This window comes from Heterodontus francisci, chromosome 37 (genome assembly GCF_036365525.1).
Source record: "Heterodontus francisci isolate sHetFra1 chromosome 37, sHetFra1.hap1, whole genome shotgun sequence".
Lineage (NCBI taxonomy): Eukaryota > Metazoa > Chordata > Chondrichthyes > Heterodontiformes > Heterodontidae > Heterodontus > Heterodontus francisci.
In genome coordinates this window covers 16,736,619-16,764,111 of record NC_090407.1, presented here as the reverse complement: position 1 = coordinate 16,764,111, position 27,493 = coordinate 16,736,619, and the positions used below count along the sequence as shown (strand labels likewise).

Sequence of the window (27,493 nt, the reverse complement as noted above, 5' to 3'; positions counted from 1 at the left end):
ATCAGCATTGGCCATCCTGAGGTTGTGAAATCGTTATGTAAAATCATAGAATGGTATAGCACAGATGGAGGCCATTCGGCCCATTGTGCCTGTGCCAGCTATTCAGTGGAGTTATCCAATTAGTGCCACTCCCCTTGCTCTTTCCGCAGAACCCTGTATTTTTCCGTCCAAATATTTATCCAATTCCCTTTTGAAAGTTGCTATTTAATCTGCTTCCACCGCCCTTTCAGGCAGCACATTCCAGATCACAACAACTCACTGTGTAAAACATGTTTCCTCACCCTCCCTTCGAATTCTTTTGCCAAACTCCTTAAATCCATGTGCTGTGGTTGCCACTGGAAACAATTTCTCCATCAAGGCGGCAAAGTCAAGAACTGATTTAAGGTGATTGGCAAAAGAAACAAAGGCAACTATTTTTTTAATGCAGCGAGTGGTTGGGATCCGGAATGCTCTGCCAGAGAGTGTGGTGGAGGCAGGTTCAATCAGGGCTTTCAAAAGGGAATTGGATAATAATCTGAAGGGAGAAAACATTTGTAGGGCTACAGGGAAAGGGCAGGGGAGAGGGACTAGGTGAGTTGCTCTTACAGAGGGCCAGCATAGACACAGCAGGTAGAATGGCCTCCCTCTGTGCTGTAACCATTCTATAATTTATGAAAAGCAGTCATAATTTTTATCCCCTCTGGCAAATCTCCTCTTAACCTCCTCTGTTCTAAGGAGAGCAATCCCAGCTTCTCCAATCTCTCCTCATGTAATCCTTTCCTCTCTTTATTTGTCTTTTGAAGGTCTACATGTGCAGAACTCCATCGAGATTGCAAATACCTTGACCATTAAAGCATTGAAGGGGCCTTAACTTCCTGGTGTGGTAATCTATGTGTCACTGCACCCTAGATACCACTGGATACAGCGTCTGTGTACCCCGGCCGGATGCAGCGTCTGTGTACCGGACACAAGAGAGACACCAACAAAACATCAGTACCTTATCACTCGCATCTGATGTTTTAAAGTTTTAAACTATAAAAGCTTTCTGTAAAAGTATTTTCCACCAATGGTCAACTAAAGGGATGTCCAAGTTGCAGCCTGAGGCCTGGACTAGCTCCCAAGGCCTGATACACTTGGCTGTCCAAGCCCAGGCAACTCAGCCTGCTGCATGTTTATATTTCTAATTCACTGCTTTATTCGGTTTGAAGGTTGTCGGACCTGGAGGTTTGGGAAGAGCTATTATCAGCACTATTACTTTTTTGGTCGCTAGCTCCTAAATCAAACTACTAGGATCTCTTAGTATCAGCAGCTAGAGATCTATGGGAATTAGTGGGGACAGGGATTTAAAATTTACACATGTCCCCAAGGCACATGTACATGACCTGTGGTGAATAAAAGGTTAGACGATAACTAGGGGGTTGCCAACCCTCCAGGATTTAAAGATTAATCTACAGGATACTGCTGCGAGCAAACAGGAGAAGAAAAGAAAATCGTAGAGGCATTAAAATAAATTGCATGTTTTCTTCATCTTCCCTGAGCAGTTTAGTTCTTAGTTATAAAAATATCGGAGATGGGGGAAGCAAGGCTGGTTGACTGGGTGGGGTGGTTGGAGGTCGAGCGATGAAACCTCCAGGAACACACCCAACCAGAGTTGGCAACCTGAACAATAGTGGGTGAACCTCACATCTGTCAACATTACCTGTGTTATTTTAGTGTAAAACTATGTTCGATTCATTTATATTACACACACACACAGACTCGGCCCATTGCACCTTAATCAGTGCTATCTCCACATTGCACATGCCCATTCTAATCCCAATGCCCTGCTCATTCCCTGCTTTTTCATCCTCAAGTGTTTATCTAATTCCCTGTTAAACATTGGGAGTGACTCAGCCTCGTGTGGTAAAGTATCTCATGTCCTAACTCCCATTACAGAAATATTTCTTCAATCACCTCTTCACATGTCTGGTCCTAATCCCTAAGACTGTCCAAGTGCTATTGATTCACAGATCAGTGGAAATAATCTTTTACTATTTACTCTCTCGACCGTTTCGTCATTTACAAGTACATCTCCTGCAATGTTAACATGAATCATAGGATACGCTGTCATATAACCAGAGGGGCATTTATACCGATTACAACACAACATTGACTTTTACAGTAACTGAATAAGGCACAATGACTTTCGTACAAAAGGTATTCATAGAATCATGGAATGCTTCAGCACAAAAGGGAGCCATTCAGCCCATCATGTGTGTGCTGACTCTTTCAATTAGTCCCACATACCTCCTACTCTTTCTCCTCAGTCCTGCACATTTTTCCTTCAGGTATATATCCAATTTCCTTTTCAAAGTTACAATTGAATCTGCTTCCATCACCCTTTCAGGCAGTGCATTCCAGATCACAACAACTCATTGTGTAAAAAAAATCCCCATGTCACCTCTGGTTCTTTTGCAAGTAACTGTGGCCTGTGCTTCAGGGGATACATAGCTCTGAACAAACACCTCTCTCTGTTATTCAGCTACGGTTTACTGAGGTTGAAAGGTGACCAGCCACCTCTGTCATTCTGCCTGACAGAAGTGATTTGCTCTGACAAGTTGCTTTTAGAAATCTTGCTGTCAAATGTCCATCTTCAGGCCCGAATGAGCACTATGTTTGATGTCATGTTGTACCAAAGGGGGTTGTGATGTTCCATCTGTGTTCTGACAATTCCTATACTGCAGCATTCATGTTACATCACGCTCCACATCATTTCATTCCAACTATATAAGTTTGAGATGCGTATGTCACACATTAAGTGGCACATTATTACACAGACAAATTTCAGCACCGAAAACAGCATGTTTATTAATTGACCTTACGATCTTACTCCAATCTGTTTACAGTGGCAGCATTGGCTCAATGCTAGCTATCTTGACTCGGAGTCAGAAAGTTGCAGGTTCAGTGATGGGACAGCGTAGCTTTACTCTGTATCTAACCCATTTTTTTTTCCTTTTCTTTTTAAGGTGGCCTTTATACCCCAGGCCCCTTTTATATTTTTCACATCGAGGGGGCCTTTATTCCTCCGGCCCCCTTTATATACACAATTTTAAAATAACTTTATTAAAACCAGATAAATAAACAAAACTCAAATTAAAATGCCGTTCTCGGCGTCGACGATGCACTCCAGTCCTTGCGGTGCCCACCGGTCGCGGAAGGCATCAAGCATACCGGCGGACACCGCATGCTCCTTCTCCAGGGACACTCGGGCGCGAACGTAACCGTGGAAGAGGGGCAGGCAATCGGGGAGGACGGAACCCCCGACGGCCCGCAACCTGGACCTGTGAATTGCCACCTTGGCCAGGCCCAGGAGCAGACCGACGAGGAGATCCTCCTCCCGGCCCAAGCCCCTCCGCACCGGGTGCCCAAAGATCAGGAGCGTGGGACTGAAGTGCAGCCAGAATTTGAGGAGCAGCCCCTTCAGACACTCAAAGAGGGGCTGCAACCTCGCACACTCCGTATAAACGTGGAACACGGACTCGTCCAGGCCGCAGAAAGTACAGGCGGCCTGGGAGTCCGTGAACCTACTTAAAAGTCTATTGCACGGGACTGCTCTGTGCAGCACCCTCCACCCCAGGTCCCCGATGTAAAGGGGGAAGACTCCCGCGTAGAGAGACCTCCATCGGGGTTTCCCCTCGCCGCCAGATGGCAACGCGGACCGCCAGGGCGTGTCCGGCCGGCTGACGAGGGCGAGGAAGTGGAGAGTGTGCAGGAGCAGCCCGTACAGGAAACCCCTCCGCACCGATTGGAATGGCACGGAGGGCATTTCCGAGAAGCGGCTCGGGTTGTGCGGGACCGGCTCCCGAGGAGGGTTTCGGGGCCTGGGTCTGATGAGCAGTTCTGGCCGAGCGGGGGTCAGCTCGGCCGGGATCGCTCCGCACTCCCGAGCCCCCTCGCCACCCGCAGTGAGGGGCGTCCCGGGGGTTTCAGCTACTCCTCCGCCCGCCGGACCGTCCCCAGAGTCGGCGTAAGCCGAGAGGATGACCCGCATGGCCGGCTCGCGCAGAGCCAATCCCGTCAACCTCCTGCGAAGCAGGCACAGGAAGGGCTCCACGCAGATGGTATACAATTGGTCGGACATGGGGCATCCCTGACGCACTCCTCTCCCAAAGCGAAGGGGCGCCGTCAAGGACCCGTTAACTTTGACTAGACACTCTGCGGCGGCGTATAAAAGTCGGACACGGGCCACGGAATGCGGCCCGAGTCCGAAAGCGCGCAGAGTCCCGAAAAGGTATTCGTGATCCACCCTGTCGAACGCCTTCTCCTGATCGAGGGAGAGAAAGGCGACCGACTGACCAGTCCTCTGGGAAAGATGGATCAAGTCCCACACCAGGTGGATGTTGTCTTGGATGGACCGGCCCGGGACCGTGTAGGACTGGTCGGGGTGGATCATGTGCGCCAGCATGGAGCCCAGGCGGGTAGACATAGCCCGGGCAAAGATCTTATAATCCGTGCTGAGGAGGGAGACCGGACGCCAGTTTTTAAGCAGGCGGAGATCGCCCTTCTTCGGCAGCAGGACGATGACCGCCCTGCGCCACGAGAGGGGCATCTCCCCGGTTGCCAGGCTTTCCCTCAGGACCCGCGCGTAATCGTCCCCCAGGACGTCCCAGAACGCCCTGAGGAACTCCATGGTCAACCCATCCAGCCCTGGGGATTTGCCCCTTGAGAGCTGGTGGAGGGCGCCAGTCAGCTCCGCCAACGTGAGCGGAGCCTCCAATCCTTCGGTGCCCTCCGGGCTGACCTGCGGCAGGTCCTCCCACAAAACTCTGCGCGCATCCTCGCTGGACGGATCCGGAGAGAACAACGCACTGTAATAAGTACGGACCAGGAGGCCCATTCTCTCCGGATCCGTGATGGAGGATCCGTCGTCGGCCAGCAGCTCGACAAGCTGCTTACGGACCCCCCGCCATTTTTCCAGCAAGTAGAAGAAGGGTGAGGCGCGGTCCAAATCTTCCAGGATCTGGATCCGCGACCTCACGTACGCGCCTCGGGACCCGATGAGCTGCAGGTCCCTCAGCGCGCCCTTCTTCTCTTTGTATGCCTGCTACAAGGCCGGGTCCGCGACGGCATGACCGAGGCGGGACTCCAAGTCGAGCAGCTCCCTCTCAAGGCGCCCGATCTCGGCCTCCCGCCTCTTGGTCGACCCCTTCGCGTACTCCTGACAGAAGACGCGGATGTGAGTCTTGCCCACATCCCACCATAGCCTCAAGGAGGGGAAGCCCCCCTGCTTCCTTCTCCAGTCGGCCCAGAATCGACAGAACGAGTCCCGAAATCGCTCGTCCTCCAGCAGCCGGTTGTTAAAGTGCCAGTACGCGGACCCCGCCCGCGTGCGCAGCAGAGTGACCTCCGCCCACACCAGGTGGTGGTCCGAGCACGGCACCAGCCGCATGGAGGCCGCCGAGACGCGGGAGACGTACGCCTGTGAAAAATAGAGGCGGTCGATTCGGGACCCTCCTCCTCCAGACCTCCACGTGAAGGCGCTGGAGTCGGGATGGAGATTCCGCCAGACGTCCACCAAGTTAAGGGAGCTGATCAGTCACCTCAACTTCTCCACCGACGCTTGGCCACGCTGGGGACCGGAGCGATTCCCCCACCTCGAGGGTGCAGTTAAAATCCCCCCCGAGGATGATGCACTCGCTGCTATCGATGGAGCTCAAGAGAGGCCCTGTGTTATTTCTGTGGAGGGGTGCCTTCTCCTCTTTGTCGCACTAGGGTGCGGAGACTCAGAGACCTGCATGTCATCAGAGGCCTCCGCCTCCGCACCCTTTTTTGCCTTTTTAGTCACCCTGGGCCTGAGCCCAGCCCTGGGACAGGTGGATTCCATGGGAATGGGCTTTGGGCTGAGCTCAGGCTCGGGTTGTGTCAAAGTGTCCAGGGGACGCGCCTCATGATGTTTCTTTTTTCCCCACGTCTTCCTTCCACTCGGACTGAAAACCACAGCCTCCGGAGCCGACTGAGCGGTGTCTATTGGATGTGTGGGGGGAGTGGGAGGAGGTGCTGTGGAACCACTCTGGGCCGCCGAGGTGGAGCTGGCGGCCGGGAGGTTGGGGCAGTTCTTACGAACATGCCCCACCCTCTTGCAGACGTGGCACCCTGCTCCATCCGAGGTCCAGAAGACGCGGTAGGCCGTCCCCTGAAACTCTATACCGAAGTGGCCCTCCAAGACCTCCTCCCGCGCCAGCTGCATGAATAGCTGGCGGCGGAAGGAGTAGACATGTCGGAGGCTGTGCTCCCGAAGACCGAGCGGGACTGGGGTGATCCCTGACCTCACTTCCCCCAGATGGTGAAGGTGGGGGAGGAGGAGCTCATCAGGAATGAAGGGTGGGACGTTCGACAAGATTACCCGATGCGCAGTGGCCCCCAGAGGGTCCACTGGCAGGAAAATCCCACCCACTGTGAGCCCCGTACTTAGGGCGAGGGACACCGCCTGCTCAGTCTTCAGGAAGAACAGAGCCTTCCCATACATCTTTGAGGCTGCAACAATGGCCGAGGGGCCGACAACCACGGCCATTGCCTTAACACAAGCCTCAATAGTCATATTAGGATGGGTGTAACTCTTCACCCCATGCTTTGATGTTAAGATTTTAAATGGTGACGGGGCCACAGGAGCAGCTGTCGCAGCTGTTGCAGCATAGGAGGGCCCCGCCACCGGAGAGGACTGAGAAGTCATGGGGTGGAAGAGTTACAAGCACTTTGTTGAGAGCAAAAATAAAGAAAAGAGCAAATACAATAAATCAAAAATGTAACACTTAAAGGATGTAGCACAGGGGAAGAGGCTGAGGGAGAGGAAGGCCAAGAGGAATCAGTCTTTGTTAGTATTGCACAAGTCTTGTAGCTGGTCTTCCAGTTGGGAGGGTGGGGTGATGTCTTCACCTGGGTCAGCTGTAAGCTGCCCAGGCACATGCCTCCTTCGATGTTCAGATAAGAAGTCTCTTCACCTGGGCAGCTCCAGCTGTCCCAGACTTAGTAGTTGGGGTGGGGAGAGAGCTCCCTATCCAAAGATGTTAAACACAGGAGCTCCCTATTGAACAATACAGCCCCACCCAAGGTCTTCAGGTCTCTTCTTTCCCCACCCCCAACAATCAATGAAAAAGACTTTCAGTACCAAGCAAACTCACAAAAAGAGCTTCTAGTTCTTCCAGTTCTCTGCCTTCCTTCCTTTGTTGAAATTTGGAAAAAACTTTTGTTTCAGTTTGAGTCTCCCTCTTGCAGCAGTCACACAGCCTGCAGCCTCCAACCTCTGCACACAGCCACAGTCAGCTGCACCTCATTGATGCACTCAGGCTCCCAAATCAGAGAGCAGCCAATCCCAGTGTTGTATCTGCCCTGGGAGTGTTTGATGGGGACAGTGTAGAGGGAGCTTTACTCTGTATCTAACCCATGCTATACCTGTCCTGGGAGTGTTTGATGGGGACAGTTTAGAGGAGATTTACTCTGTATCTAGCCCGTTCTGTATCTGTCCTGGGAGTGTTTGATGGGACAGTGTAGAGGGAGCTTTACTCTGTATCTAGCCCGTTTTGATTTTTTCTTTTTGTGTCGCAGGTAGTGAGAGAGGAGGAGAAAAAGAGACAGAGGAAGAGTGAGGCTGGCATTGGGAGATGGAGCTTTACTCTGTATCTAACCCCGTTTTTTTTTTTCTTTTTTTTTTGATGGGGACGGTGTAGAGGGAGCTTTACTCTGTATCTAGCCCGTTCTGTACCTGCCCTGGCAGTGTTTGATGGGACAGTGTAGAGGGAGCTTTACTCTGTATCTAGCCCGTTCTGTACCTGCCCTGGGAGTGTTTGATGGGACAGCGTAGAGGGAGCTTTACTCTGTATCTAATTCTGCAAAACTAACAGTCACAGGAACCAGTATTTATTTTGGGTTCTCACCATCACAAGGCTGCATTCTTTTATTCATCTGAAAATATCAATTATGTTAATTTGTTCAGAAACTCAAGGACAGCTGTCTACAAAAGAGACTTTAAAAATGGGATTTCCGATTAAAAACAGCCCTTGAGAATTCCAGCTTCAAGAGAAATACAAGGACCAAAGGCATTAAAATCCATTTAAAAAATAATTGTATGATCCTCAAGGCACTATTGTTTGGTTTTATTTTTTTGTCATTTTTATTTAATCAGTTAGTTCTAATGACATAATTGGGCCAGTGCTGTGAACTACTGTCCTCACCTAACACCCTCTTACCTCTCCTGACCCCTAGCAGAAGTTGAACCAACACCCAGCTGGGATCAGCTTAACTCAGCGTAGGCCATAGACCAAACCTGGGATCATCCCGCTCTGTGTGACTTCAATCCAAACCGGGGAACACACTTACAACTGAGCCAATGACAGGTCTTAGGAGGAAGATATATAACGGTTACATCTATTTGTTTAAAAAGGTCTTCTGTATTGTGCACATCAGCATCACACACCTGACATCACACTTTCGGTATATGAGACAAAATAATCTAAAAAAAAGGAAAGCAAAACAGGCATTTCTTGCTGGGTTTTTCTGACCTGACGCCAGAAATTTACAAGCAGCTACAATTATCCTCTAATTGACTTCAGAAGCTTCCTCTAGCTACACTGACTGAGAATTGCCTGATCAATTCCCCACCGGAAGTACTTGAGGTGGGGTCTTAAAGAGACAGGCCAAGTTACACTCAGCTCCATCTTAACAGCTAAACATCAGAACCATGCTCCTGACCCCAGACTATCCCTTAGTAAAGCCACAAGCAATCAGTTCGCTCTCTCTCGTTTCTGTCTGTCTCTCTGTAATATATCTATTTGTGTGACTGTGTATTGAAGTGCTACTGACTCTTCATAAACATTAATGAGCCCTCATTCTCCGTGTTATTTTATTTATTTAGAGATACAGCACTGAAACAGGCCCTTCAGCCCAACGAGTCTGTGGCGACCATCAACCATCCATTTATACTAATCCTACAGTAATCCCATATTCCTGCCACATCCCCACCTTCCTATACTAGGGGCAATTTACAATGGCCAATTTACCTATTAACCGGCAAGTCTTTGGCTATGGGAGGAAACCGGAGCACCCGGCAGAAACCCACACAGTCACAGGGAGAACTTGCAAACTCCGCACAGGCAGTACCCAGAATTGAACCGGGGTCTCTGGAGCTATGAGGCTGCGGTGCTAACCACTGCACCACTGTGCTGTGTTGTGCTCAGCCCTGATCAATGTATTTAACAGAAGTTATACAGAGGGTGGGAAAGGCTCAGAGAGCATCACTGGATATAATTCCAGATCAATGCTGTGAAAAAGATAAATTATTCTCACCAGAAAAAAATTAGATGGCAGGTGATTCAAGTTTTTATATTAATAAAGCAAACAGATCAGGCACTTATAAGGAGACACTTTCATGCAAAACTATGAGAGAAGAAGATAATTATGTGTTGGCGAGGACTCCCCAATGATCGGGACTGAGTTTGCTGATGGTGACAACTGGACTCAGCAGCTCTAGGGCAATGGAGAGAAAATCAGCAGGGTTGCATTCTCCATCAGCTTCCAGTGCCCCTGTTGCAAAACATATGTGCAGTGCAAAGCTGGGTACAGACAGGATTGACTGTGAAGCAACAGTTAAATAGCTGGACACTCATTTTAGTCTCATGTGATGTACCAGAAGCTTGTCATGGCAAATACAGTCACAATCAATCAACTCCTGGTGAGAAGAGAGGAAAACTGGGGGGAAATATAACCACAGAGGTCCCCACATTTCCACTCTTCTTTATGTCTCACATTACATTACTCAAACAAAATGTGTGTCCACTTGCAATCCCTATGCAGGTAGTTGGAGTAGTACAGTCATTACAACATTGGATATGATTCTCAGTCATAGCCCTAAACTGGAGAAACTAGTCTGAAGTTAAGGCACTCATAATCTCTCTCTCCCCAAATTGCATAGATACGTATATTTAGTTTGGCAAGTTGTGTTTGTAGGATTGAGAGGGACCAGCCTATATGACTGATACTTTGCATTTTTAGCCATTTTCAGTGCACATTAAAGGAAATGAAAGACTTGCATTTATATAGCGCCTTTCATGACCTCAGGACATCCCAAAGTACTTTACAGCCAATTAAGTAATTTTGAAGTGTAGTAGAAAATGCAGCAGCCAATGTGCACACAGCAAGCTCCCCAGAAACAGGAATGTGATAACGACCAGGTAATTTGTTTTTCAGTGATGTTGATTGAGGGACGAATGTTGGCCAGGACACCAGGGAATAGTGACCATGGGATCTGTCCAGCTGAGAGGACAGGTGGGGTCTCGGACTCATTTGAAAGACGGCAAAGGTCAGGAACCTCCTTTATATAACATGAGGTATCAGAAACACAGCAACTGTACCAGTTTATACTTTATGAGTACAGGAACAAGAGCTCTGCTATTCCGTTAGGTCATCGCTGACCTGCTTTTGTACCATATTCCTTGATACCCAACAAAACCTATCAATCTCAATCTTGAAAGTTACAGTTGATCAACAGCCATTATATGAGAAAGTGCTTCTTAATTTCACTCTTGAATGGCCTAGCTTTAATTTAAGTATTGTGCCCCCTTGTTTTTGATTCTCCCACCATAGAGAATAGTTTCTCTATTGAATCCCTTAATCAGTTCAAACACCTTCATTAGATCACCCTTCAACCATCTAAATACAAGGGAATACAAACCAAGTTTACACAACCTTTCCTCATCATTTAACCTTTTAAATCCTTTAACCAGACAGTTCGCAACCTTGATGTCACGTGACCCCGAGATGAGTATCTGACCACAGATCCGCTCTATCACCAAGACTATCTATTTCTACCTCCATGACATCACCCGACTCCGTCCCTGCCTCAGCTCATGTGCTGCTGAAACCCTCCTCCATGTCTTTGTTATTCCAACACTCTCCAGGCATTTCACTGCATTATAGCTGCTATAAAAATGAAAGTTTTTATTGTTGTTGGTATCATTCTGGTGAATCTGCACTGCACCCCCAACCCAATATATCCCTCCTGAGCTGTGGTGCACAGTACTGAATGCAGTGTATCAGATGGAATCTGGCCATGGTCTTGTACAGCTGAAGCATAACTTCCTGCCCTTTGTATTCCAGTCCTTTTAAGATAGAAGCCAATATTCCACTAGCCTCTGAACACCCAATTCATTTTTAGACATCGCAGCATTTTCTAGTCCAGTGTCTTATGTCAAAGCGTCTCAGTAGATTACCTTTGGGATGCAGTGACTGTTCCATGGCTGATAACTCAATTTTACCAAGCCACATCGACCAGGACAATCCTCGGTCTCTGCTGTGTTAGCTCAGCTCGGGCTCGGGCTCATTACAGTTGACTGCTGTACCCTCGGTTACAAAGGCTAAAATTGGCCAGAGTTTCTTGCCTTGGAATCCTTGCCCTACAAAGCGCCCATACGTTTGGACGTCAGCTGAGGACAAAATTAAGCTCATCTTTGCTGTCCCCCACCCACCACCAAACTTGAATAGACAACCAGCATTCAACACCTGGGCCCATGCATGAGGAATGGTGAGGAGGGGGAAGGAGGGGGGAGAGGGTACCAACACCCAAGGAGCTGTTCCTCTGTGAGGAGCATGCACTTTCAAGAGAGGAGAGACAGGAAATCAAACAACACCAACAACAACTTGCATTTGTATAGCACCTTTAATGTAGTAAAATGTCCCAAGGTGCTTCACAGGAGCATTGTCAAACAACATTTGACACCGAGCCACATAAAGAGACTTTAGAACAGGTGACTAAAAGCTTGGTCGAAGAGGGAGGTTTGAAGCAGCATTTTAAAGGAGGAAAGAGAGGTAGAGAGGCAAAGAGGTTTAGGGAGGGAATTGCAGAGCTTAGGGCCATGGCAACTGAAGGCATAGCCACCAATAGAGGGGCAAAGTGGGGTATGGACAAGAGGCCAGAGTTGAAGGATGACAGAGATCTCAGAGGGTTATAGGCCTGGAGGAGGTTACAGAGATAGGGAGGGACGAGGCCTGGAGGGATTACAACACGAGGTTGAGAATCTTAAATTCGAGTAAGTGGTGGACTGGGGGCTTTTGTAAGTCAGTGAGCACAGGGAATGATGGTGAGCAAGACATGGTGTGAGATGGGATACAGGCAGCAAAGTTTAAAAAACAGCACCGTGACTCTATCAAACATCAGCAGAGCTCAGGACTGGAACCACAGTGTGAACCCCCAGTGGTTGAATTACTTACCAGTTCTTGCTATTGTGGGATGCCATGTGAAAGCTGAACAGAGTGTGACTTGTGCCTCTACAGCCCTCTATACCCCACCAGGGAGTCAGCAGGAGGGGAGAGGAGGTGATTGCAGACAGAGGAAAAAGCCAAAATTAATTAGCGTTAAAACGACTTTAACAGAAAGAATGGTGAAAGGTTAGTCTCCATTACAAAATTCCCAAGAGGCCTGAGCTTCATAGGATCCTGTTGCAAGCACAACTGGGATGTTGAAGTGAGGGAACAGAGCTTTTTAAGACTGAGCAAAGGCTTACCTGAGCTCTCCTGGTGTAGGGTGGGTGCCTTGCAGTGTAGTAGGTACAAGGTACGGCTCTTACACACGGTCCTTTCTCAGTACAAGTCAAAGACTTACAGTTAAAGAAAACAATGCTTCTGTAGGTGAGCCCGCCTCCTTCTCCAGTCGTTAAGAGTTTTAAATACACTGGAAGCCAGTCCCACAAACACATGACACATCCACCTCACTCAGCACTGTTCAAACCCAGGTGCCTGGGCAACCTAGTTAGTTGAGAAATAGGGGGGTGGAGCAACAAAGTGTGAAAGGGCGTTGATAGATTGAACGTAAAAGAGACAGGCAGGGAGGGAGGGAGGTGTAAGGAGATGAAGTGGAATTTTCCAGGAATACTGGTTCTGCAGGGTGCAAGTGGCAAACCAGGAGTTTCAGACTGTCACCTGTGCATTTTCGCGGTATTTTTGCCTTTGGTATTTCTCTTTCTCTTTCTCTCTCTCTCTCCCCTATCACATTCTGGATCACCATGGATCACACAGCAAACAGGGTGCAAAGGTCACTTGAGTTAATGATTTTCAGCCCTCTGTGTGAAGTTGGCTCATTTTCTTACATTTGACATCATTAAAGGCCCAGCACCACCTTCTCAAGGGCAATTAGAGATGGGCAATAAATGCTGGCCTTGTTAGCGACGCCCACATCCCATGAAAAAATAAAAAAAGGGACGATTGCCCAAACCTTTGAGTTGGGAGGTTAAGAGGGACCAAGCCAACAACTGAAAGGCTTGTATTTATATAGCACCTTTCACAATCCCAGACTGTCACAAAGCACATTACAAGCAATAAGGTACTTTGGAAGTGTAGTTACTGTTGTAGGAAATGGAGCAGCCAATTTGCATGCAGCAAGCTCCCACAAACAGCAATGAGATAATGAGCAGATAATCTGCTTTTGTGATGTTGACTGAGGGATAAACATTGGCCAGGAGACCAGGGAGAAATCTCATGCTCTTCAAAAAGTAGCCCCTGAGTTCAGTTATGTCCACTACGAGAAAGCAGACAGGCCTCAGTTCCATATCTCTTCTGAAAGACAGCCTCAGCACTGAGCATGCCAAGCAAGATTATGGGCTCTGTGTCTCTGGAGTGGGATTTGAACCCACCACCTTCCTAAGTCAGAGGGAAGAGAACTATCCACTGAGCCACAGCTGACATCCTAACATGAGGCTTCCACAGGCTTCAGCTGAGTCTCTGCACTCAGCAGCGTTTCCCCTTCTCACCCATTTTGATTTCTGTCCAGTGTAGTACACAATAGGAAAGCTCTGGCTTCAATTGCCAGTCTGTACTGGATTTGCTGCTTTCAGTCAGGACATCAATCCACAGGGTACAGTTGGCATCAATGTTCCTGGGTTGGGGTAGGGGGCAAAATCAGCCTAATCACTATCAGGGGAGCCCCTTCCCCCTCTCCTCTCCCTGCTCCCCTACACAAACACCCCCACCCAGCCAGTATGTTCGTGTATGTGGATCTCGGATGAGAATAGGAATGGGACTCAGCAGGGGTGCCTGTTCGAGCTCAGATAACCAGGCAGTGGAGGGAGGATACAACACTGGAGCCTCGTCTTTATACACTTACAAACTTTTATGTTATGCTCTTACGTTATTAAATATTGTGCACCTCCAACCAACAAGCTCTCTTTAAGTCTGCTCCTATAAGTCCCCAGTTAATGCTCACCGCCTGAATACAATTAAAATCCAATTGATACACAATTAACTGTGCCATCCATAGCTGAATAGCCTGCCAATTCTGCGAGTCTGCCTCGATTTTAATATTCTCATCCTTGTGTTCTTACACCTCATGGCTTCGGCCCCCTCTCTATCTATGTAACTGCCTCTAGCCCGACATCCCTCAAGCTCTCTGCTTCCTCCAATTCTGGCCTCTTGTGCATCCCCGAATTTAATCACCCAACCATTGGCATCCGTACCTTCAGACGACTAGGCCCTGAGCTCCAGAATTCCCTCCCTAAGCCTCTCCGCCTCCCTCTCCTTCTTTAAGATGCTCCTTAAAACCTACCACTTGGACCAACCATTTGGTCATCTGTCCTAATATCTCCTTATGTGGCTCGGTGGCAATTGCTGTCTGATAACGCTCTGTGAAGCACCTTGGGAAGCGTTTTTACTGTGTAAAAGGCACTATATAAATGCGAGTTTGCATCTGGGCTCACACAGGAAGGGCCCCTGAGGAACCTCCAGCCCCTGCACACTCCACCTCCTCCCCACACAAAGAGGGAAAGAGAGAAAATGATAAATGGTTCCTGTGTTAAAGATGAGATCAGGGGTTAGTAGAGACCGGGGAACCTGGCCCATTGGTAGTAAAGGTCACATGATCGTCTCCCTGCCACTGCTGGGTCCTGTTATACTTTCACAGGCAGCCGGCCAGTTATTGCTTATGAGACTACTTCCTCCAGATGTCCTCCAGTTTGATAGCTCAGGTTATAAGAAACACCTGGACTGTGAACTGATGATTTAACCGTTCTTGAAGTGTCTTTTCATTGCTTTTCCTGCATGGATTATTTAAAGTGTTTTCTCAGTTCTCCTCTCCTGGAAAGGCATGACTCCAACTGGGATGGGGTTCCTCAGCTGGCGTCTGATTCTCTGACTTTCCATTGCTGGTGCATGAACCTCGACAGTGAGTGCTTGATGTTTGGTGGACACCTCAGACCCACCTGACCCTGTCCTCACCTGACGTCCAATCACACATGCAATTTATTTCGAAGATCAATAGGGGAGTTCTCCCTGGTGTGCTGGCCAATAGTTATCTCGCAACCAACATCACCAAAACAGATTATCTGGCCATTATCACAGTGCTGTTTGTGGGAGCTTGCTGTGCGCAAATTGGCTGCTGTGTTTCCTACATTACAACAGAGACTACACTTCAAAAAGCACTTTATTGGCTGTATGAGCTTAGGGATGCTCTGAAGTCATGAAAGATGTGATATAAATGTGAGTTGGATGATCAGCCATGATCATAATGAATGGCGGAGCAGGATTGAAGGGCCGAATGGCCTACTCCTGCTCCTATTTTCTATGTTTCTATGTAAGTCAGTCTTTCTTTCTTTACAGCAGGGAGTCGCTAAGTAATGAGCAGGAGCCAATATGTTTCATTTCTTAACTCAAGGCACAGTCCCTGAGATTGAGATCAGCAAACTCGGATCAAGTGGGGAACACGGATCAAATGGGAAATGAAAGGGGGATGGGGTTGCACAGAATGAAAGGGGGATGAGATGTCAGATGCTCTGAAAAGAAGTATGGAATCATTCAGACCAATTATGTGTTCTACAGCAGCAAGCAGTTTAGCTGTGCAATCCCCACATTCACTTTTTGCAACAAGAAAACCAGACATTACCTGTGGTTATTCTAATTGCTGTGCTTAGTGACTCACTGCTGCCACTCGATCCAGTTAACTCTCTCTGAGCTCAGGCTGCCTTCTTCCTGCTCTAACATATCTGGAGCAGAGGTCAAACGGGACTCACTACTACTGCTTAAATCTGACAGTCACTGCAATGAAAATATTTTTGCATTTCTTACAGTTTTACAAAACACCGTTGTTCCGAGCAATTCTGCATTTCCCTTTCACCCCCTGACCCTATGTCTTCCTGTACATCCATCATGTCCCTCCAACCCCATGCTTCTTTCGATCTGTGCACACAAGGGACTTTATCGGAACAAGGCCCCACTCCAGAGACTAGAACTCATAATCTAGGCTGGCACTCCAGTACAGTACTGAGGGAGGGCTACACTGTCAGAGATGCCATTTTTCATATGAGACATTAAACTGAGGCCACATCTGCCCTCTCAGGTGGATGTAAAAGATCCCATGACTATACCAGTGTCCTGGCCAATAGTTATCCCTCAACCAACATCATTATCAGCATGATAATCTGACCATTATCACATTGCTGTTTGTGGGAGTTTGCTGTGCGCAGATTGGCTACTGTGTTTCTTGCATTACACAATGACTATGTTTGACTATGTGGAAGAGTCTGTCACTCTAGAAATGGCCTTTATAGCCACTCCAGGCGCTGCTCCACAAACCACTGACCACCTCCAGGTGATTACCCATTGTCTCCCGAGACAAGGAGGCCAAAGAAGAAGAATGTTTGAAGATACTACACTGGCTGTAAAGTCCTTTAGGATATTCTGAGGATGTCCATGGCACTATATAAAAGCAAGTCTTTCTTTCTCAATACCCTACTTTAATGACAATTACTCATATTTTCTGTGAACCTTGCAAACCAGCGCCTGGCTCATAAAATAGGATTTGTGGATTGATTGACTGATTATCGGTTAGTTTCTGTGCTGATCATTCACTGGGTTTCTGTGCTGATCATTCACTGGGTTTCTGTGCTGATCATTCACTGGGTTTCTGTGCTGATCATTCACTGGGTTTCTGTGCTGGTCATTCACTGGGTTTCTGTGCTGGTCATTCACTGGGTTTCTGTGCTGATCATTCACTGGGTTTCTGTGCTGATCATTCACTGGGTTTATGTGCTGGTCATTCACTGGGTTTCTGTGCTGATCATTCACTGGGTTTCTGTGCTGATCATTCACTGGGTTTCTGTGCTGATCATTCACTGGGTTTCTGTGCTGATCATTCACTGGGTTTATGTGCTGGTTATTCACTGGGTTTCTGTGCTGATCATTCACTGGTTTTCTGTGCTGATCATTCACTGGGTTTCTGTGCTGGTCATTCACTGGGTTTCTGTGCTGGTCATTCACTGGGTTTCTGTGCTGGTCATTCACTGGGTTTCTGTGCTGGTCATTCACTGGGTTTCTGTGCTGATCATTCACTGGGTTTATGTGCTGGTTATTCACTGGGTTTCTGTGCTGATCATTCACTGGGTTTCTGTGCTGGTTATTCACTGGGTTTCTGTGCTGATCATTCACTGGGTTTCTGTGCTGATCATTCACTGGGTTTCTGTGCTGGTCATTCACTGGGTTTCTGTGCTGGTCATTCACTGGGTTTCTGTGCTGATCATTCACTGGGTTTCTGTGCTGGTCATTCACTGGGTTTCAGTGCTGGTCATTCACTGGGTTTCTGTGCTGGTCATTCACTGGGTTTCTGTGCTGGTCATTCACTGGGTTTCTGTGCTGATCATTCACTGGGTTTATGTGCTGGTCATTCACTGGGTTTCTGTGCTGATCATTCACTGGGTTTCTGTGCTGGTCATTCACTGGGTTTCAGTGCTGGTCATTCACTGGGTTTCTGTGCTGGTCATTCACTGGGTTTCTGTGCTGGTCATTCACTGGGTTTCTGTGCTGGTTATTCACTGGGTTTCTGTGCTGATCATTCACTGAGTTTCTCTGCTGATCATTCACTGGGTTTCTCTGCTGGTTATTCATTGGGTTTCTGTGCTGGTTTTCACTGGGTTTCTCTGCTGGTTATTCACCGTGTTTTTGTGCTGGTTTTCACCGGGTTTCTGTGCTGGTTATTCACTGGGTTTCTGTGCTGATCATTCACTGGGTTTCTCTGCTGATCATTCACTGGGTTTATGTGCTGGTTATTCACTGGGTTTCTGTGCTGGTTATTCACTGGGTTTCTGTGCTGATCATTCACTGGGTTTCTCTGCTGATCATTCACTGGGTTTATGTGCTGGTTATTCACTGGGTTTCTGTGCTGATCATTCACTGGGTTTCGGTGCTGATCATTCACTGGGTTTCTGTGCTGGTCATTCACTGGGTTTCTGTGCTGGTCATTCACTGGGTTTCTGTGCTGGTCATTCACTGGGTTTCTGTGCTGATCATTCACTGGGTTTCTGTGCTGGTCATTCACTGGGTTTCTGTGCTGGTCATTCACTGGGTCTCTGTGCTGGTCATTCACTGGGTTTCTGTGCTGATCATTCACTGGGTTTCTGTGCTGGTCATTCACTGGGTTTCTGTGCTGGTCATTCACTGGGTTTCTGTGCTGGTCATTCACTGGGTTTCTGTGCTGGTCATTCACTGGGTTTCTGTGCTGAGCATTCACTGGGTTTCTGTGCTGGTCATTCACTGGGCTTCTGTGCTGGTCATTCACTGGGTTTCTGTGCTGGTCATTCACTGGGTTTCTGTGCTGATCATTCACTGGGTTTCTGTGCTGGTTATTCACTGGGTTTCTGTGCTGGTTATTCACTGGGTTTCTGTGCTGATCATTCACTGAGTTTCTCTGCTGATCATTCACTGGGTTTCTCTGCTGGTTATTCATTGGGTTTCTGTGCTGGTTTTCACTGGGTTTGTCTGCTGGTTATTCACCGTGTTTTTGTGCTGGTTTTCACCGGGTTTCTGTGCTGGTTATTCACTGGGTTTCTGTGCTGATTATTCACTGGGTTTATGTGCTGGTTATTCACTGGGTTTCTGTGCTGGTTATTCACTGGGTTTCTGTGCTGATCATTCACTGGGTTTCTCTGCTGATCATTCACTGGGTTTATGTGCTGGTTATTCACTGGGTTTCTGTGCTGATCATTCACTGGGTTTCGGTGCTGATCATTCACTGGGTTTCTGTGCTGGTCATTCACTGGGTTTCTGTGCTGGTCATTCACTGGGTTTCTGTGCTGATCATTCACTGGGTTTCTGTGCTGGTCATTCACTGGGTTTCTGTGCTGGTCATTCACTGGGTCTCTGTGCTGGTCATTCACTGGGTTTCTGTGCTGATCATTCACTGGGTTTCTGTGCTGGTCATTCACTGGGTTTCTGTGCTGATCATTCACTGGGTTTCTGTGCTGGTCATTCACTGGGTTTCTGTGCTGGTCATTCACTGGGTTTCTGTGCTGAGCATTCACTGGGTTTCTGTGCTGGTCATTCACTGGGTATCTGTGCTGGTCATTCACTGGGTTTCTGTGCTGGTCATTCACTGGGTTTCTGTGCTGGTCATTCACTGGGTTTCTGTGCTGGTCATTCACTGGGTTTCTGTGCTGATCATTCACTGGGTTTCTGTGCTGGTCATTCACTGGGTTTCTGTGCTGGTCATTCACTGGGTTTCTGTGCTGATCATTCACTGGGTTTCTGTGCTGATCATTCACTGAGTTTCTGTGCTGGTTATTCACTGGGTTTCTGTGCTGGTTATTCACTGGGTTTCTGTGCTGATCATTCACTGGGTTTCTGTGCTGGTTATTCACTGGGTTTCTGTGCTGATCATTCACTGGGTTTCTGTGCTGATCATTCACTGGGTTTCTCTGCTGGGTATTCACTGGGTTTCTCTGCTGGTTATTCATTGGGTTTCTGTGCTGGTTTTCACTGGGTTTCTCTGCTGGTTATTCAGCGTGTTTTTGTGCTGGTTTTCACCGGGTTTCTGTGCTGGTTATTCACTGGGTTTCTGTGCTGATCATTCACTGGGTTTCTCTGCTGGGTATTCACTGGGTTTCTCTGCTGGTTATTCATTGGGTTTCTGTGCTGGTTTTCACTGGGTTTCTCTGCTGGTTATTCAGCGTGTTTTTGTGCTGGTTTTCACCGGGTTTCTGTGCTGGTTATTCACTGGGTTTCTGTGCTGATCATTCACTGGGTTTCTGTGCTGGTCATTCACTGGGTTTCTGTGCTGGTTATTCACTGGGTTTCTGTGCTGATCATTCACTGGGTTTCTGTGCTGCTTATTCACTGGGTTTCAGTGCTGGTTATTCACTGGGTTTCTGTGCTGATCATTCACTGGGTTTCTGTGCTGCTTATTCACTGGGTTTCTGTGCTGGTTATTCACTGGGTTTCTGTGCTGCTTATTCACTGGGTTTCAGTGCTGGTTATTCACTGGGTTTCTGTGCTGATCATTCACTGGGTTTCTGTGCTGGTTATTCACTGGGTTTCTGTGCTGGTTATTCACTGGGTTTCTTTGCTGATCATTCACTGGGTTTCTGTGCTGGTTATTCACTGGGTTTCTGTGCTGGTTATTCACTGGGTTTCTGTGCTGATCATTCGCTGGGTTGCTGTGCTGGTTATTCGCTGGGTTTCTGTGCTGGTTATTCACTGGGTTTCTGTGCTGGTTATTCACTGGGTTTCTGTGCTGATCATTCACTGGGTTTCTGTGCTGGTTATTCACTGGGTTTCTGTGCTGGTTATTCACTGGGTTTCTGTGCTGATCATTCACTGAGTTTCTCTGCTGATCATTCACTGGGTTTCTCTGCTGGTTATTCATTGGGTTTCTGTGCTGGTTTTCACTGGGTTTCTCTGCTGGTTATTCACCGTGTTTTTGTGCTGGTTTTCACCGGGTTTCTGTGCTGGTTATTCACTGGGTTTCTGTGCTGGTTATTCACTGGGTTTCTGTGCTGATCATTCACTGGGTTTCTGTGCTGCTTATTCACTGGGTTTCTGTGCTGGTTATTCACTGGGTTTCTGTGCTGATCATTCACTGGGTTTCTGTGCTGCTTATTCACTGGGTTTCTGTGCTGGTTATTCACTGGGTTTCTGTGCTGCTTATTCACTGGGTTTCTGTGCTGCTTATTCACTGGGTTTCAGTGCTGGTTATTCACTGGGTTTCTGTGCTGATCATTCACTGGGTTTCTGTGCTGGTTATTCACTGGGTTTCTGTGCTGGTTATTCACTGGGTTTCTGTGCTGATCATTCACTGGGTTTCTGTGCTGGTTATTCACTGGGTTTCTGTGCTGGTTATTCACTGGGTTTCTGTGCTGATCATTCACTGGGTTGCTGTGCTGGTTATTCGCTGGGTTTCTGTGCTGGTTATTCACTGGGTTTCTGTGCTGGTTATTCACTGGGTTTCTGTGCTGATCATTCACTGGGTTTCTGTGCTGGTTATTCACTGGGTTTCTGTGCTGGTTATTCACTGGGTTTCTGTGCTGATCATTCACTGAGTTTCTCTGCTGATCATTCACTGGGTTTCTCTGCTGGTTATTCATTGGGTTTCTGTGCTGGTTTTCACTGGGTTTCTCTGCTGGTTATTCACCGTGTTTTTGTGCTGGTTTTCACCGGGTTTCTGTGCTGGTTATTCACTGGGTTTCTGTGCTGATCATTCACTGGGTTTCTCTGCTGATCATTCACTGGGTTTATGTGCTGGTTATTCACTGCGTTTCTGTGCTGGTTATTCACTGGGTTTCTGTGCTGATCATTCACTGGGTTTCTCTGCTGATCATTCACTGGTTTTCTGTGCTGGTCATTCACTGGGTTTCTCTGCTGGTTAATCATTGGGTTTCTGTGCTGGTTATTCACCGTGTTTTTGTGCTGGTTTTCACTGGGTTTTTGTGCTGATCATTCACTGGGTTTCTGTGCTGGTTATTCACCGTGTTTTTGTGCTGGTTATTCACTGGGTTTCTGTGCTGATCATTCACTGGGTTTCTGTGCTGGTTATTCACTGGGTTACTGTGCTGATCATTCACTCAGTTTCTCTGCTGATCATTCACTGGGTTTCTGTGCTGGTTATTCACCGTGTTTTTGTGCTGGTTATTCACTGGGTTTCTGTGCTGGTTATTCACTGGGTTTCTGTGCTGGTTATTCACTGGGTTACTGTGCTGATCATTCACTCAGTTTCTCTGCTGATCATTCACTGGGTTTCTGTGCTGGTTATTCATTGGGTTTCTGAGCTGGTTTTCACCAGGTTTCTGTGCTGATCATTCACTGGGTTTCTGTGCTGATCATTCACTGGGTTTCTGTGCTGGTCATTCACTGGGTTTCTGTGCTGATCATTCACTGGGTTTCTGTGCTGATCATTCACTGGGTTTCTGTGCTGGTTATTCACTGGGTTACTGTGCTGGTTATTCACTGGGTTACTGTGCTGGTTATTCACTGGGTTACTGTGCTGATCATTCACTCAGTTTCTCTGCTGATCATTCACTGGGTTTCTGTGCTGGTTATTCATTGGGTTTCTGAGCTGGTTTTCACCAGGTTTCTGTGCTGATCATTCACTGGGTTTCTGTGCTGATCATTCACTGGGTTTCTGTGCTGATCATTCACTGGGTTTCTGTGCTGGTCATTCACTGGGTTTCTGTGCTGATCATTCACTGGGTTTCTGTGCTGATCATTCACTGGTTTTCTGTGCTGGTTATTCACTGGGTTTCTGTGCTGATCATTCACTGAGTTTCTCTGCTGATCATTCACTGGGTTTCTCTGCTGGTTATTCATTGGGTTTCTGTGCTGGTTTTCACCAGGTTTCTGTGCTGATCATTCACTGGGTTTCTGTGCTGATCATTCACTGGGTTTCTGTGCTGGTCATTCACTGGGTTTCTGTGCTGATCATTCACTGAGTTTCTGTGCTGGTTATTCATTGGGTTTCTATGTTGGTTTTCACTGGGTTTTTGTGCTTGTTTTCACTGGGTTTCTCTGCTGGTTATTCATTGGGTTTCTATGTTGGTTTTCACTGGGTTTTTGTGCTTGTTTTCACTGGGTTTCTCTGCTAGTTATTCACCGTGTTTTTGTGCTGGTTTTCAACGGGTTCCTCTGCTGGTTATTCACTGGGTTTCTGTGCTGATTATTCACTGGTTTTCTGTGCTGGTTATTCACTGGGTTTCTGTGCTGGTTATTCACTGGGTTTCTGTGCTGATCATTCACTGGGTTTCTCTGCTGGTTATTCACTGGGTTTCTGTGCTGATCATTCACTGGGTTTCTGTGCTGGTCATTCACTGGGTTTCTGTGCTGGTCATTCACTGGGTTTCTGTGCTGGTCATTCACTGGGTTTCTGTGCTGATCATTCACTGGGTTTCTGTGCTGATCATTCACTGGGTTTCTGTGCTGATCATTCACTGGTTTTCTGTGCTGATCATTCACTGGGTTTCTGTGCTGATCATTCACTGGTTTTCTGTGCTGATCATTCACTGGGTTTCTGTGCTGATCATTCACTGGGTTTCTGTGCTGATCATTCACTGGTTTTCTGTGCTGGTTATTCACTGGGTTTCTGTGCTGGTTATTCATTGGGTTTCTGAGCTGGTTTTCACCAGGTTTCTGTGCTGATCATTCACTGGGTTTTTGTGCTGATCATTCACTGGTTTTCTGTGCTGGTTATTCACTGGGTTTCTGTGCTGGTTATTCATTGGGTTTCTGAGCTCGTTTTCACCAGGTTTCTGTGCTGATCATTCACTGTGTTTCTGTACTGGTTTTCACTGGGTTTCTCTGCTGATCATTCACTGGGTTTCTGTGCTGGTTATTCATTGGGTTTCTGAGCTGGTTTTCACCAGGTTTCTGTGCTGATCATTCACTGGGTTTCTGTGCTGATCATTCACTGAGTTTCTCTGCTGATCATTCACTGGGTTTCTGTGCTGGTTATTCATTGGGTTTCTGAGCTGGTTTTCACCAGGTTTCTGTGCTGATCATTCACTGGGTTTCTGTGCTGTTTTTCACTGGTTTTCTGTGCTGATCATTCACTGGGTTTCTGTGCTGATCATTCACTGAGTTTCTGTGCTGATCATTCACTGGGTTTCTCTGCTGGTTATTCATTGGGTTTCTATGCTGGTTTTCACTGGGTTTTTGTGCTTGTTTTCACTGGGTTTCTCTGCTGGTTATTCATTGGGTTTCTGGGCTGGTTTTCACTGGGTTCCTGTGCTGGTTATTCACTGGGTTTCTGTGCTGATCATTCACTGGGTTTCTGTGCTGATCATTCACTGGGTTTCTGTGCTGGTTATTCACTGCGTTTCTGTGCTGATCATTCACTGGGTTTCTGTGCTGATCATTCACTGGGTTTCTGTGCTGATCATTCACTGGGTTTCTGTGCTGATCATTCACTGGGTTTCTCTGCTGGTTATTCACCGGGTTTCTCTGCTGGTTATTCACTGGGCTTTTGTGCTGGTTTTCACTGGGTTTCTCTGCTGGTTATTCACTGGGTTTCTGTGCTGATCATTTACTGGGTTTCTCTGCTGGTTATTCACCGTGGTTTTGTGCTGGTTTTCACCAGGATTGTCTGCTGGTTCTTCACTGGATTTCTGTGCTGGTTATTCACTGGGTTTCTCTGCTGGTTATTCACCATGTTTCTGTGCTGGTTTTCACCGGGTTGCTCTGCTGGTTATTCACTGGGTTTCTGTGCTGGTTTTCACTGGTTTTCTCTGCTGGTTATTCACCTGGTTTCTGTGCTGGTTGTTCATTGGGTTTATCTGCTGGTTATTCACCGGGTTTCTCTGCTGGTTGTTCACCGGGTTTCTCTGCTGATTGTTCACTGGGTTTCTCTGCTGGTTATTCACTGGGTTTCTGTGCTGGTTATTTACCGGGTTTCTGTGCTGGTTGTTCACTGGCTTTCTCTGCTGGTTATTCACTGGCTTTCTCTGCTGGTTATTCACTGTGTTTCTGTGCTCATTTTCATTGGGTTTCTCTGCTGGTTATTCACTGGGTTTCTGTGCTGGTTTTCATTGGGTTTCTCTGCTGGTTAATCACTGGGTTTCAGTGCTGGTTAGTCACTGGGTTTCTGTGCTCGTTTTCATTGGGTTTCTCTGCTGGTTATTCACTGGGTTTCTGTGCTGGTTATTCACTGGGTTTCTCTGCTGGTTATTCACTGGGTTTCTGTGCTGGTTTTCACTGGTTTTCTCTGCTGGTTATTCACCTGGTTTCTGTGCTGGTTTTCACTGGGTTTCTCTGCTGGTTATTCACTGGGTTTCTGTGTTGGTTTTCACTGGGTTTCTCTGCTGGTTATTCACTGGTTTCTCTGCTGGTTTTCATTGGGTTTCTCTGCTGGTTATTCACTGGGTTTCTCTGCTGGTTATTCACTGGGTTTCTGTGTTGGTTTTCACTGGGTTTCTCTGCTGGTTATTCACTGGGTTTCTCTGCTGGTTATTCACTGGGTTTCTGTGCTGGTTTTCACTAGGTTTCTCTGCTGGTTGTTCACTGGGTTTCTCTGCTGGTTATTCACTGGGTTTCTCTGCTGGTTATTCACCGGGTTTCGCCGCTGGTTATTCACTGGGTTTCGCTGCTGGTTATTCACCGGGTTTCTCTGCTGGTTGTTCACTGGGTTTCTCTGCTGGTTGTTCACTGGGTTTCTCTGCTGGTTATTCACTGGGTTTCTCTGCTGGTTATTCACTGGGTTTCTCTGCTGGTTTTCACTGGGTTTCTCTGCTGGTTATTGACCGAGTTTCTCTGCTGGTTATTCACTGGGTTTCTCTGCTGGTTATTCACCGGGTTTCTGTGCTGGTTGTTCACCGGGTTTCTCTGCTGGTTGTTCACCGGGTTTCTCTGCTGGTTATTCACTGGGTTTCTGTGCTGGTTATTCACTGGGTTTCTGTGCTGGTTCTCACTGGGTTTCTGTGCTGGTCTTCACTGGGTTTCTCTGCTGGTTATTCACCAGGTTTCTGTGTTGGTTTTCACTGGGTTTCTCTGCTCGTTATTCACTGCCTTTCCCTGCTGGTTATTCACCGGGTTTCTGTGCTGGTTGTTCACTGGGTTTCTCTGCTGGTTATTCACCGGGTTTCTCTGCTGGTTGTTCACCGGGTTTCTCTGCTGATTGTTCACTGGGTTTCTTTGCTGGTTATTCACTGGGTTTCTCTGCTGGTTATTCACCGGGTTTCTGTGCTGGTTTTCACTGGTTTTCTCTGCTGGTTATTCACTGGGTTTCTGTGCTGGTTATTCACTGGGTTTCTGTGCTCATTTTCATTGGGTTTCTCTGCTGGTTATTCACTGGGTTTCTTTGCTGGTTGTTCACTGGGTTTCTCTGCTGGTTATTCACCGGGTTTCTGTGCTGGTTTTCACTGGTTTTCTCTGCTGGTTATTCACTGGGTTTCTGTGCTGGTTATTCACTGGGTTTCTGTGCTCGTTTTCATTGGGTTTCTCTGCTGGTTATTCACTGGGTTTCTTTGCTGGTTATTCACTGGGTTTCTCTGCTGGTTATTCACCGGGTTTCTGTGCTCGTTTTCATTGGGTTTCTCTGCTGGTTATTCACTGGGTTTCTTTGCTGGTTATTCACCGGGTTTCTCTGCTGGTTATTCACTGGGTTTCTCTGCTGGTTATTCACTGGGTTTCTGTGCTGGTTTTCACTGGGTTTCTCTGCTGGTTATTCACCAGGTTTCTGTGTTGGTTTTCACTGGGTTTCTCTGCTCGTTATTCACTGCCTTTCCCTGCTGGTTATTCACCGGGTTTCTGTGCTGGTTGTTCACTGGGTTTCTCTGCTAGTTATTCACCGGGTTTCTCTGCTGGTTGTTCACCGGGTTTCTCTGCTGATTGTTCACTGGGTTTCTCTGCTGGTTATTCACCGGGTTTCTGTGCTGGTTATTCACCGGGTTTCTGTGCTGGTTGTTCACTGGCTTTCTCTGCTGGTTATTCACTGGCTTTCTCTGCTGGTTATTCACTGGGTTTCTGTGCTCGTTTTCATTGGGTTTCTCTGCTGGTTATTCACTGGGTTTCTTTGCTGGTTATTCACTGGGTTTCTCTGCTGGTTATTCACCGGGTTTCTGTGCTGGTTTTCACTGGTTTTCTCTGCTGGTTATTCACTGGGTTTCTGTGCTGGTTATTCACTGGGTTTCTGTGCTCGTTTTCATTGGGTTTCTCTGCTGGTTATTCACTGGGTTTCTTTGCTGGTTATTCACTGGGTTTCTCTGCTGGTTATTCACCGGGTTTCTGTGCTGGTTTTCACTGGTTTTCTCTGCTGGTTATTCACTGGGTTTCTGTGCTGGTTATTCACTGGGTTTCTGTGCTCGTTTTCATTGGGTTTCTCTGCTGGTTATTCACTGGGTTTCTTTGCTGGTTATTCACTGGGTTTCTCTGCTGGTTATTCACCGGGTTTCTGTGCTCGTTTTCATTGGGTTTCTCTGCTGGTTATTCACTGGGTTTCTTTGCTGGTTATTCACTGGGTTTCTCTGCTGGTTATTCACCGGGTTTCTGTGCTGGTTTTCACTGGTTTTCTCTGCTGGTTATTCACCTGGTTTCTGTGCTGGTTTTCACTGGGTTTCTCTGCTGGTTATTCACTGGGTTTCTTTGCTGGTTATTCACTGGGTTTCTCTGCTGGTTATTCACCGGGTTTCTGTGCTGGTTTTCACTGGTTTTCTCTGCTGGTTATTCACCTGGTTTCTGTGCTGGTTTTCACTGGGTTTCTCTGCTGGTTATTCACTGGGTTTCTTTGCTGGTTATTCACTGGGTTTCTCTGCTG

At 47.4% G+C, this 27,493-nt stretch overlaps 1 protein-coding gene across 1 annotated transcript in view; it reads right to left on the bottom strand.

The window, feature by feature from the left end:
- The window catches only part of plch2a (phospholipase C, eta 2a), a 346,627-nt gene extending 333,917 nt beyond the window's left edge, over positions 1-12,710 (bottom strand). Inside the window, exon 1 of the mRNA XM_068017174.1 lies at positions 12,510-12,710. The gene's annotated coding sequence lies outside the window, so the exon portion shown is untranslated. The remainder of the gene's footprint in view (positions 1-12,509) is intronic.
- Between the last annotated feature and the right edge of the window lie 14,783 nt (positions 12,711-27,493).